Here is a 13,871-nt window from a genome sequence, read left to right as displayed (position 1 = left end):
AATTAAATTAACATTTTCTACTTTTTTGGTTTTGTTTTTAAGAGAGTTAGTTTTTATATTTGTATTTTAATTTTATTGCATTACACATTAAAAAATTATTTAAGCATTCTATCGATACAAACTGTTACTACTTATTATTGATGTTTTGATATGATACTAATGTTCCTGTCCAATTTGTATAATTGCACAAATTATGAGCAGAGCATTATATTATGCACAAACTCGGACATAATATTGGCAAAATTCCTGGCCATGGAGCAATGTAATATCCCGCAGGCTTGATCGCGATTCACCACGATATTACATATTTTACGATGTATTAACGGTAGCGAGAAATCGGTAATTGCGCCTATTTACCACGGCGGGCTGGTTGGAATGAGTTACACATTCTGCAAGTGTCGATTTAATGGAAAGCAGCCACGTAATGTTATAGTGGCGAACCGAAAAATTGCGGTTATAATCACTAAAGTTATCAGTGCGTTTTTTAATATCATAAAAGTGGATCAAGGAAACAACATAATGCGTTCGTTTTTATATACGTAACCTAAATAACTCTGAAAAACTTCAGTAGTTTTTATAATCCTTGTATATTTTTGATAAATTCTTTATATAATAATCGCATTTCTAATTTTTTAAAACTTATATCTTCTTCTATAATTTCAGTATTTCGAGGCGTCAAAATCAAATCTCAAAAAAGTAGTCGTTCTCATCCTATTTTTTATAATCGTATTTTATAAATATAATTTTTCCAAGAGATTGTATAATACATTTATTCTCAAAATCTAAAATCATGATTTAAATGTGATTTTAGATTTTGAGAATAAATATGCAAGTAAGCATGTAATATTAGGGAAAAAAAATATCGAGCAGTTTTTGTATTATGCATTATGCAATGTAGTATTAATTGTCCGCAATGCAAACATTGACAGTTCCGTCAAGCGAACTCCGTGCGATCGTAATTTTGAGCATTATGTTAATGTTTATAAAATTATCGAAAGACATTTTGTTTCCGAGAATAAATGTTGTTTGCAGTTAAATGTGTAAAGTAAAAGTATTAAAGAAAAATTTCAATCGATTATCGTATTACGCACACATCATGATATATAATGTGAACGAAGTTCCATTAAATTAATTTCATAGTTCAAAGCACCATTTCTAAAATAAAAATAAAAAAGTTTTAAAATTAATTTATATATGTTATGTTCAGGAAAAAAAAAATTTATGCTTATTCTATAATTTAACCCTCTCTTATTTGTCAAAATTTCTTATTCACTTTATAAATATAATTATGATATGTGTATGAAGAATGTGAAACATGTTGCAAAAGTCATTTGCAGTATGTTTACCCCACCGACATTACCTTGAGAAATATGTATATACATACTTAGAAGGGATAAAGCACTAAGTAAAATGTGTGAGAATTTAAGAGATCGGCAGGCGGCGAGAGTTTCTTGACGAGATTTCACACAGGATCTTGAGTCGACTGCGAGACTCGCAGCGCGCGCAAAGACTTATGGCCTTGGCACTTAATATGCAGTGGAAAGTCATTAGGGTAAATCGACTATTAGATTATCAAGATACGAGGCGGCGGTACAGCGACGTCTCTTTTTCGATAATTTTATCCCCGCGTGCGCGCGCGCGCGCGCACACGCACGATCTTAACGAGCCGCAGATGCGAGACGCGGTTGCGACAGAGAGCCCCGGACAGATATTTATCACCGGCGTCGCCGGAACACGCGGAAAAGTTCGCCGCCGATAATTAAAGCCGGGATTTATTATCGCGCTCTTCATTGTGGCGTTAATCTTTTATCGCGTTTGGATTTATCGCCGGTTGAAACTAGTCGGCGTGCGGTTGCGTTAGGGAATAGCATATATTCGAACGGATATCGAACTTTTTAATCCTTATAATTTCGCCATAAAAATTGTACCACCTTTAATATTATAATAGTAATTAATGTCACATTAATTTTCCTAATATATCTCTATTTTTTATTTGGAATAATAAAATATGAATGATACGAGAGATTCATAAACGATATTATGAACAATATTCGCGCGTGATGCATTTATATACTATACATACTTTTCACATATTAAATATATATATTTTTTAATTTCCCAAATTAATTACATAAACATTTGTCTCTTTTTTAAGATACTAAAAGTTGATATGTCAGACTGTGAAAAACATCATGCCCACGGCTGTAAACGTCACATGGCTTAGCATTTGAGTTCTGTCATTAAATAAGCCTCCAATTGGATGGAATTATTTACATTTATCGCGGACAATCGACGACTTTGTAGACACGCCAGATGATTTTCGCAAAATGAATCTTTCATAATTACACAGAAAGCAGTGAGTTCGTATCGCCGCGGGCTCACGCGAGCTTCGGCATCCATCAACGTCGTCTTCGGCATCGGGCCGAGGAATGCCGAGAGGGGAATTGTGCGCCATCGATAATAACCGTCCCACGATCGGCCGCGACGACGAAAAAGATCTCTTTCGCTACTAATAACGTCTTATTAGTATGGCCGCGGTGACACATGAAAGATGACCATAATGAGGCCCATTACATCTTAACGTGACAAATTGCGATTGCGCATGTTACTTCGCGACTCGCGGAATCGCGACTGCATGCGTGCGTGCTCGCGCGATTAAACGGGAGAAACCTCGATCGCGTTTTCCAACGTGGCGAAACCACCAAGTGCTATTCGAATATTTTTCTAGCGTCGCCTTAATTCGCTATATCATTCTTAGAACTGCCAAGTGTAGTCTATAAAATGACTCTTAATTTTCGATTTATTTTATAAGTGTTAAATATTAAATACCTACTGAGAATTTCATTAAAACTTCTCTCTCTCTCTCCTTGTTTTATTTTTAACACATGCATAATTATATATATAAATCATTTTAATTCTTTTATATTTTCTATATTTAAAATAGAAGCGCTGTCTCATTTTAATTATAATTTTAAGAAATAGAGAGAAAAATACAGATTATCATGGCTTAATCTCGTTTATGTGAAAAATAAGTGGAATCGAATTAGCGAGCTTAACGAGGGCTCGTTCTTAACGAATCGCGGCGACAAGAGAAGTACCTTTTTTGCGCGAAGGCGTGTCCAGCTGCAAGCGCAAGATGTGTGTAACGCCGGACGCAATAATGTCCGGGCCGTGATGAGCGCGATAGATCTCCCGGTAGTAACCGTAACGAACGAGACGTGCGATGGCAGCAGTCTGATAAAGTAGACAATCCGACGATTGCACGTAACTATTTCTCTGCGTCGCTCCATCTACGCGTTGAAAATTACAGGAATCAGGATCGATGTTGAGATATCAAGTTATATTAAAATCTTTACATATATTTAAAATAAAAATATTATATATGAATTATATCTGACGATGCTATGTAAATTTCCATATATATAAAAATCATTTCTGCAAATATAAAATTACGTATAAAAGAGAAAAATTGTGCATATTGAGAGAAATATATATAATAAATAATTTATAATGTCGTAAAATTATTAGAAACTAAAATAAAATAAAATCATAAAATCGAGAATTAGTAAAAGATATTCTTGTAATTATATATCAAATGACACTAACGCAGCAAAATTTCAGAGAGTCGAAGAATCCCTGAAATTTATGTATTAAAATCCAACCAATAAAGATGATAATAGCTGCACGAATTGAATTTCTGCAAGGAAAGTCAAGCCGTGGAGCAACGTCTCGGCAACGGAAGGAATGAAGGAGCCCACCTCTTGATTATCCCCCGGAGGATCGGCGGCGATGCTCGCTAAGGGAATGAACGAATCGGTAGTGCGCCAATGGAGAGGCGTGTATATCCTTCACGTGACACGGGAACGAATGGCTAGCTGGTAGTACCCGGGGAGCAGTAATATACCTGGGTTACACAGTGCTCAGTGACTAATGAACCTTTACAGTCACCTTTACGTCCGACTGTCGACGCAGCGCGACTAGCTGAGTTTATTGCCGATGCTAATTCACGAGTCTCGGCAATTAGAGGCCGCCGCATGGAAGCCACATGGATCCTTATTCACCTGCGGGACCCTGTCGATTCTCAGAGTCAATATCTGTCCATATGGACACGATAACTCGGCAATGCATGTCTCAGAAAGAACAAAATTAGCTGATTGAATAGTAATATTACGTGTTTGTATTATTTAAATGTAAATTATTTAAAACCCGAAATGCCTCGAAAGCATTCAGCTTTTCAAATGACAAAATTCAAGATGTTTGCATTCTTATCAATTAAAAAGACAAAATTAAGAAGTAAAATATAGACAAATATTTAATAGATATTTTGCGGGTTTTTTTTTGCTCAATTAATTCATTATATTTTCGTTGATCAAATCTGTCAACCAGATCATGGTAACTAGTCATTCCTATAATTCCTTAGTCCATATTACATATTTACACCATCGTCGCGTCGTCGTGAAATCTATGTTACTAATTTGCAAGCAGCATCTGTCTGCCTGTCTCGAGACAAGTCGACACGGTACGTCTCTTACACATGTGTCTTATACGCGCGCATGGAAGAACGAAATCTTTTCTTACCAGTGACAGCTCGACGAGAGATACACCAAGGGATTCAGGCTGATGGAGAAGGCAGGGGGAGGGGTAAAGATCGCGCGGAAAAACCGGTACGCCGGTAGCACGTACGCCTAATGACGGGACGCAGCAGCGATCATTAGGATACGCCACAGCAGCAGGTCTTCGGAGGGCCAGGGTGACGAAGACGAACGGTGCGCCTGGACGGGCGTCTTCGTCGAAAGAAACTCGTTGTCGCCGAAAGGAATATTCAACATACAACCGAGCGAGTTTGCCTCGAGAAATCGTTAGTACATTGTGCCAGGGGAAAAATCACTTCGTCGGGATCTTGAAGACGAGGACTGCGAATCCTAATAACGGAACAGAATTGCACTCTCTGTCAGACCCAACACAATGAATAGCGAAAGTGAATTAATCGACATGTAAATGATGGATAATTAACGTCAGTTACTTCTCCAGATTTTACGTATTTTTATAAGCGAAATCTTTAGTTACCTTTTACGATAATAGAGTCATGTTTATTAATTTTTCAATACTGATACTCGCCAAGTATGAGTAAATTTCAAATAACTAACGGTCAATTAATTCCATTTAAATCGATATAAAAATTAGAAGACTCATAAACTCATGTATACGTGATGGGTCTGTCGATATGGAGTACGTGCAGTTCACACGACCGATAGTGATTGATGATGATTAGCCGCCTATTTACCGATAAGAAAATGTACCGCGCTAACGTGTTACCGTGCTATGACGTAGGTCGCGATATTAAACTGTGTAACTATATGTTCATGTCAATCGTTGCACAATACGCAATTACAGCAAAGTACGCATGCACGATCACGTATATTTAATGTATATCGCATTCGTATTTTCCAGCCTGATACGCGATGCATCTCTCAAATTCTACGAATATAATCATTTAAATATATAGTTAATTATGAGACACTTTGAAACATAAAGACTCAAGAACACGTGTGTGTGATCTTTCAGATAAAAATTTTATACTCTGGAATACATAAAGTTTAGTTTACGGACTGATAGCCAAACTGACTTCGTTAAACTTCATGAGCATTAACTTGGTTGAGTGATCGCGTTGAAATTCGCACGACAAGTCAATAGCTCGTGCGAGAGGTTTTACGATCTCGTAAGAACATCATAACCGGAGAGACATTACTCGACCACGTGTGTGTAGCGTGTAATCACGTGCGCGTACGTTACTTTACCACGCATAGGGAATCTTCGGACTTCGTTAGGCGCACAAGAGAGATCACGATCGCGACCGTCGTGCACGCTGCGGCGAAGATACGGATCTACCTGCGTGACAATCGCCGGACAACAGAGCGGGAGCATCGACGAACGCGCGATTCTACCTGCTACCGGTTATGCGATATGTGCTGATAAGCGATATCGCGCGCTCGCGCACCATCTCCGCATTCCTTCCGGCATATTAGTCGCGATTGCCTTCATCAATCTCGCCGAAGCGATGTGTGGAATGAAACAAATCATGAAACCGATTATTCCAATTCAGTATAATGTCTTTATATGAATATTATAATACATTATTATGTTGCGATTGTTATGATTTTATTTTATAGTCGCATTAATCTTGAAAATTTAAACAACTTAAGCAATATTTAAAAAATCTAAAATAAAAGATTAATGCAACGAAAAAAATTCGATCTGTTATTAAATAAATTTTCTAAAATTATTTAACAATGTTTCTAAAATATTAAATATTATTTAATAACATCTTTAATATTAAAAAGTAAATTTATGCACGTATGTTAAAACACATGAAACGTGAAAGATATAATTTTTTCAAAAGAGAAAAAATAGAGAGAGAAATTGAGATTGTTCAATCCATCGACTAAAGTATCGCCTGTATTTTCACGGCAAATCATGATCGCAACCAGGCAGAAGCAAGACACGGACGAGACGCGGATACATTTAAAGATTTCAGCGGATGCTCGAGACACATTAAGGCCCGTATCTCGCCTAAAGGGACGATAGCAGGGATCGCGCACTCGTGGCTTACCCTGGAAGTCGGGTCGTTATGCCACCGATGAAACAACGGTAAATAAAACCCGCCATTTGTCGACAACAGCTGATAATGGTTAAGTGCTCGCCGAATGCTGTAAAAGAGTGAAGTACACGACCGTATAGTTCTACATAAAATATTCGGTAATTAACGATGGAATAAGAAATATATTAATTTCCTACTGCGCTAAGTATAAATCAATTTAGTACAACTTTCCGAGAATAATTGTGACTGTATCGATGGTAAAACTATATTATAAGGTTTATTTTTAAAGTTTCGGAAATATTTTTTCATACGACGATCAGAATTTATTTGGTCGCTTTATTACAGCTCGTTTATACAAGAAAAAATTAACGGAAACTTCGGAATCAAATCTCAGGGTAGAGTCCGGATGTTTACTCTTGTACCGACATTTTACGGCCGCGTAAATTTTCTGCTCAGTCGCCTCGTGCTTCTAAGCGATTTACGATACGATCTTACGAAAAGATATTTCATCGGCATCAGGATGCGTGAGGGATACGCATACTCGGTAAGAACATGAAGTTACATTCTGCGAAATTTATACATAAGACACTTTTCTCTTGCGTAATATTCAAAAAAAGGAAAATGATTTCTATAAAAAATTGCGTTTATAAATTAATCTCTTTCTCTTTTTCTCAATTTATAAATCTCAATATAAAAAATTAATATAAAGATTCACAATTATGAATTATTAATTTATTAATAAATTAATTATAAATTTAGTATAACAAATAAATTATATCATTATTCACGCGATTATAATAGAGCAGTAAATGATACCATTGAAATTGAAAAATCGTCGTTTCGTTGAAAACAGAAAAAAAAAAACTGTTAAATCCTTCTTTACGAAACACCGTTACGTAATCTTCTCGTCGCTCGAGCTTCCCGGACCTTCTAGTTAACGTGATTCAGTCGCAAGTCCCGGGTGCACGTTCTCACACTCTCACGGACCCTTCGAGGGATCTCCAGGTAGTCGATCGGCGATTAGACCGGCAGCTTGTTGTTTCCGATCGTTGTTAAATATCTCGTTTCGATGAACAAAACTCCCGGTTCCCTTAGCGTATCCTATCAGGTCTACATTCTATCGTAAGAATATAATCGTTTTATACAGAATATAATTGTTGTAAATAGATTTGATCACGGTTTTGAAAGTTACAGCTAATGTTTTATATGTTTAAAATACGTGTGTTTTTGTAAGACTCACTGGCACCTTAATAAATTTACTACGTCGACAAATCGACATTGTCACCATGTCAACTTGTCCGTATCCGTAATGTCGAATAACTTCGAAGAACGAGATGCTTCATCGACACACGATTCATAAAACATGAATCTTTGAGAAATAGGCAGAAGAAAATGTCACGCGTACTGACGTACGACATATAGATGACAACGCAGAGGACGCGTGAGAAATCGATCGCGCATAAATCTGTAAACTCGTATGACATTTTAAAATCCACACAAGTCTGTTTATACATTAATATTTAATAGTTTAATCATGCCTCTCTTTATCCTCGACAATTTCGTATGTTCCCCATTTTCCGACTCGTCTCGAAGAAGACAGGGACCCATTCTCGCATGCATAATCAAGCAGGTACGAGCGCAAATTCCTCGCGGATACTTTCTTCGCGCGATGTGTATGTACGCGTCCGTCGAGAGATTCACGCGCGTCAGGACAAAATTACCGCGGATCTTTTTCTTTTTTTTTTTTTTTTTATTTTTATTCATTTTTTTTTTCATCATCACGCCGACCCCTCTAATGCCAACCTGACTTGTCTACCCTCGGCGCGACGGCTGCGGCGGCGGCGGCGGCGACAGTTGAAAATAGTTTCGCGCCGACGAGCCGTGACTAAACGAACGGAAAACGATGGGCAGCCGGACTGACAGCGTCTATGCACGCGTCATTATCCACTCCAGGTGCTGCGCGCCGCGGCGTATATTTGCATGTCAGCGCGAATACCGCAGCCGCGAGACGCGTGACGTCTTGTACGACGAAAAAAAAAGAGAGAGAGAGAGAGAGAGAAAGAAAGAAAAAGAAATGGAGAGAAAAGAAAAATCGTCCCCCGGAGGAGAGACAGATTCGGAACGGAATAATTTCAGTCGCGTTTCCCTTTTCGGAAGTGAAACGAGAGACGCGCCTTCAGATAGAATAAACATAGGCGCGTCATCGCGTGTCGGACGCCAACAACGAGCCCGCGGCGTCGAGATGGGAACAGGTAGATTCTACGTCGCGGCTGCCTGATTACGAGTGCGTGTATGCACGTGATGCACGTGTACGTATACGTGCCTATACACGAATGCCAGTCGCTCGCAAACCGATGCCACCGCCGTCGCCGCCGCGTTTTTACTAAGGAAGGTTCTCGCCAGATGTACGGGCGCGGGATCTTCGCAGCATCTTCTCGCCGGCCACCACCAGGACTTTCGTATAAATCAAAGCTTCGTTTCGCGCGCTCCTCCGGTACCGACCATAGGTAGGTAGGTATAATATCTTATGTTGGGGTCAAGGTGAATGCGTCACGCTCGTTTACGGATTATACACGTGCGTGGATTAAGTACCACTACGGGCCATCGGGTACAAGAAAGAAAACTAATCTTCCCTGATTCTCTGGTTTGACGGCGAGGCCTCTTCGAAAGAGCCCTCTCGCGCCTCACCGAACCTCCTGACGTCCTCCAGACTTGTAACATCGCCCATACATGTATTATGATCCCCCTTTATATAATATAATATATTCGCAACTTTATATATCTAAATAAATTTTTAAAAAACGCTTAGTAACATTTTATATTATCAAATAAAAAAATCAAACAAAATTTATAATGAAATAAAAACCCATGTTGAATTTTGCAGAAAATATATAGATATTTTATTATCAAAAATTTCAGAATTTAATAACAAAATTGGATGTAACTCGAACAAACCATGCTCTATATATTTTTTCCAATAATTTAATAAAATTTAATTGACCTTTTTTAACTGGATTAATCGATAAAAAATATAAAATAAAACTGTATTTTTGCTTCGTTGTTATTTGTTCGGATATTTAATATCCCGCGGATATTTTTTTGATGGAATTGGGCTTGTTTATTGACACGCAGCATTACGCAGCTTCGTAAGATGCCTTTCAGGAATTCGTCTTTCTTTCGCAATTGTTCTAACTAGTATGTACGTAAACATCTGCAGCCTAGCTGCAGGTAGTCTGGAAAAAAAGTTGCTCACCTCAACGACGGTGCTCGTGCTGAGAATAAATAAATTAATAAATCGATCGGCGTGATCGGAATGCACGCGCGCAGAAAAGAAAGGGCGCGTGTACGTCACACATGCCTGCTTAAACGGTACCTTTCAAATAATTCTTGAACACTGAACTCCCGCGGAGAAAACAGAATTAAATACCGATGCACTGATGTTATCTCAGATGCATTTTAATAAAGGTAAAATACAATACGAAAATCCGATGATGCAATCGAATAACGACGTATCGAGCCCATTAAAATTTTGATGTAAAAAAATAAAATTTTATTCTTCGATTAAACATTATATATGTTTATATAATGTATGAAATTTTTATTAAACCCCTAAATTAAGATTTAAATGTCGAAATGTAATTTGATTTAAAGTCAACTTAAAAACTATCAAAATTTAATATATTATACAAAGAATGAACACCATTTGACGAAGATGAACACCGGGTATATCGAAAGCGATTCATTGAAATTTATATATGAATGCTTCGTAAGGGCTCGGCGCGCGATAGTCTCTCGACTGATATGTATTAACATTTAACGCGCCGCCGTTTTCATCGTCAGGCGTGTCATTGTGCGACGTGCGCCACGCAATTTGCTTCATTTCTTTTTTTTTTTTTTTTTTTTTTAATGCGCGCGCGTCTTCTCGTAAACGGGAGTGTCGAGTATTCCATTGCGTTCAGATCTTGAGAAGATGAAAAAGTAGACGCCGCCTGCGCGACGCACCGGTATGTAATCTCGTGATTGACTCGCCTACATTTTCCGCGCTTTTTCCTGCTGCCCTGCTTTTTTTACCCCCTACCTAGCACAAGCTTACCGCGCGACGAGAAAGTTGAGAATGTACACGGAAATCGGACTGGGCGTGACGTATGATTTGTGTTTTAATCTCGACGAGAGCTCTCGCTCGACATTGATGTAAATAAGCAGTCTAGCTTGACGATGAGATTTATAATGTAACAAATTTTATAACGTGTATGGCAAAATTTATTCTATTAATTATAATCATTTAGAATGCTAAAATGAAGATGGTAGAGGAATAAAGGTGATGAGAAGAATAGAGGGAGAAAGAAAAAAATAGGAAAGGAGAAGGTTAAACGAAAGTAAAGTTGGAAAGGTTCAGAAATTCAGTTGGGACTGAGCATTTTGATTTTGATCTTAACTTTAATTTTAATTTTGAATTTTAAGTAAGTTAATTTAATTTAAAATAAGGATTGAATCTTCGGGTTTAAAGTTTTGAGGTTTGAATCTTGAAAGTCTGCAGTGGAAATGTTAAACTTTGAAGTTGTGAGTTTTTGACTTTTCGAATTTGCATTTTGGATTTTGGAATTTTGATTTTAAATTGAGAATTCAAATTTTAATTTTAATTTTAATTTTGATTAAGTTTAATTTGAATTTAATTGTAATTTTGATTTTAATTTTGATTTTAACTTAAAATTCTGGATAAAAATAGATTGACAGGGTTTGTTTTAAGGAATTAGATATAAATTATATAGTTTATGTATGTATATATTTGTATCTATAGATATTTATATTTATATTTAGATGTTTATATATATATTATATTTATTATGTTTTCTATATTTTTATAGAATTATTTAGTTCATTTTAGTTTAATTTATTTTATTTTATAGGATATATTTTTGGATTATATTTGGTAGAATTAGTAAGCGTATTCATATGGTTTATAGAATTTAAGATATAAAATGGTTATATGTAAATACGTAAAACAAGCTAGAAGCCATCCTAAGCCGAAAAGCAAGGATTAAGAATAAATAAATAAATAATATAATCATTTAGAAAAAAGATTTTAATGAGAAAACCTGTATTTTTGTTACAATCTGTATTTTAATACAAAATTGTGTTAATAATTTTTAAATCAAGTTCAGGATGCGATGCGTAGGCCATTGTAATTTCGCCTTTTTAATTCCTTGTCAATTTCCGACTTGTCGATTTTTACTTCATCCACGACCGAATCAGTGCATAACTCAAACGTCACCTAGTACGACGTAGATCTATCAAGCATCGCTGTGAGTCGATAGAAAGAGAATGGAAGCCGACGACGGATTAATCTCGAAGTACAGCGCGTGCAACGTGGCCCCGGCGAAAGTATCGTGAACCGACGGCGTATATAATTCATTATTTTTGTGCTGTCAATACTCACGTATTCTGTTGTCTCCGAAAGACTAAACTGCATTCTGCTGCGAGACTTAAGAATCGCGTGGCACAGCTGACTCGCGGAAATCGAAAGGACGCGGCGGGTGCGTACGATTTTCATTATTATTAAGTGCTCGAAATGGTGAATATTCGCAACGATTTTTTCGCGCTCTCAAACACACCGTCATTTTTATTTTCGCATTCTCGTATCATGGGGTTTTTATTATAAAAAAATGTCCCCTCTCTCTCCAGTATTATTATATTTTAGGATGCAAAATCAAAAAATGACTGGAACGTTTTCTACACATTTTATCATCGAATATTTCTCGCGATAAATTGCGTTGCATCGTACATGAAATATCCCGAAACAATACAAACAGTTATATTCATCTGCGATGTCTACGATGACACACGAGGAAATGCACTTTTGCACTTCGCGATTTGTCGCTGAGTCAGACCTGCCGCCCGTTATGACGACCGATCGAAATCAATGTTTATGGCGAACGGCCGATAGTGACAATACGGTGTTGGGTAACTAGCGGTGTTGGGTGACTCGATGAGTCGGATCGTATGGGAAAGTAGCGCTTGTGTTGACTCTATTCCATGCCATTGTACGCCGTGATGACAGAAACCGGTGAGATTTATTCGCTATGTCGCGGATACGGACAACACCTTGTTCTCGTTCACGTGCTCCACTTTTAACGCCCCTCTGGCGCGCTTTTACTTTATTGTTAGTTTCATAATTTATCTCGGAGACGGATAACGTGGAGATTTTTTGCTGCAACGTATTTTGCAAACATTAATATCGCGTTAGGTAACGTGCCCCGGTGAGTGATAAGAGTTGCAACAATAATTTCGCATAAAACATGATAGTTGGCGTTTGTATATAAAAATGATATTATCTTACATTGTATCATTTTATAATCAAGATATTAGATATTGATTAATGACATGAAATTTCTAATGACGAAATTCTTTCGTCGTAGAAGCAAATGATTTTCCTATTAGCAACAGCTGACAGAGCTGTTATTTACGAATCAGAAAACAAGCGCGCAATTTCGACAAGTGCGAATTAACAACAATAAATACGTATTAAATACCGCTCGAGGAAAATTGCTTGGACAATAAATTCGCGTAGAATCGCGCGGCCCAGCAAACGACGTGAAATTAATAATCCGTCGTTTCTTATGCTTCGTTATCGCGCATCGTCACGTCTTTATAACGCGGCCGACTTCCATACGTCAGATGTTATCGTCGTATATCTCTCGTACAGCTAGCAGCTAGTAAAGTAAGTGCGAGTAAGTATAAACTACGAGCCACCACCACCACCCTCGATGTTCCGCCCCAGCGAATAGATAACATCTTCGTGCATACACTCGCTCCGTCTCCCTCTCTCTCTCCCTCATCTCTCTCTTTCGCCGCATCTCCTCCGTGCGCCTTCCTCAACCCTTCCGTTCAACTCGCGACCGTTCGCCCGGAGGCTTCCCTACGAACAGCTACTTCAGTAGCCGCACCATCTGGGCACCATAAATCCCCGTTAACTGTCTATGCCGCGCCGATACGCGCGGGTATCAACATCCATCGACTTGAATCCCGCTTTTTGATTTCGATTAATAACCAACCAAGAATTTTTGGATTTTATTACGAAAAGGATTTTCAAGAATGTCTTCTCTGTGCGTTTGAATGTTAATTTCAACAAGCAAGTAATATGTTATCATTTTCGACTATTTTTTAAATTTGTTGAAATTAAAGAATTTCAAATATTATACTGAAAAACAAAAATTGACAAAGTATAATAAAATTGTATCTCTCTCTTCTACATATATAACAACAGAATTTATCT

The 13,871-nt window shown here is 37.6% G+C and overlaps 1 protein-coding gene and 1 long non-coding RNA gene across 8 annotated transcripts in view; one reads left to right on the top strand and one right to left on the bottom strand.

Annotated features, from left to right (window-relative positions):
• Positions 1-13,871, bottom strand: part of LOC140671410 (uncharacterized) — a 296,391-nt gene that overhangs the window by 74,037 nt on the left and 208,483 nt on the right. The window lies entirely within an intron of this gene.
• Positions 1-13,871, top strand: part of LOC140671411 (uncharacterized) — a 349,127-nt gene that overhangs the window by 179,896 nt on the left and 155,360 nt on the right. The window contains exon 4 of one of the 6 annotated variants that reach the window (XR_012047724.1): positions 3,705-3,871. The exons of the other annotated variants lie outside the window; for them this stretch is intronic. This is a non-coding gene — a long non-coding RNA (uncharacterized lncRNA). Of the gene's footprint in view, positions 1-3,704; positions 3,872-13,871 lie in introns of those variants that run through there. 6 annotated transcript variants of the gene reach the window in all.

Source organism: Anoplolepis gracilipes, chromosome 11 (genome assembly GCF_047496725.1).
Source record: "Anoplolepis gracilipes chromosome 11, ASM4749672v1, whole genome shotgun sequence".
Taxonomy (NCBI): Eukaryota; Metazoa; Arthropoda; class Insecta; order Hymenoptera; family Formicidae; genus Anoplolepis; species Anoplolepis gracilipes.
The sequence above is the reverse complement of the archived record's forward strand: the minus strand, read 5'-3'. Positions and strand labels throughout refer to the sequence as shown.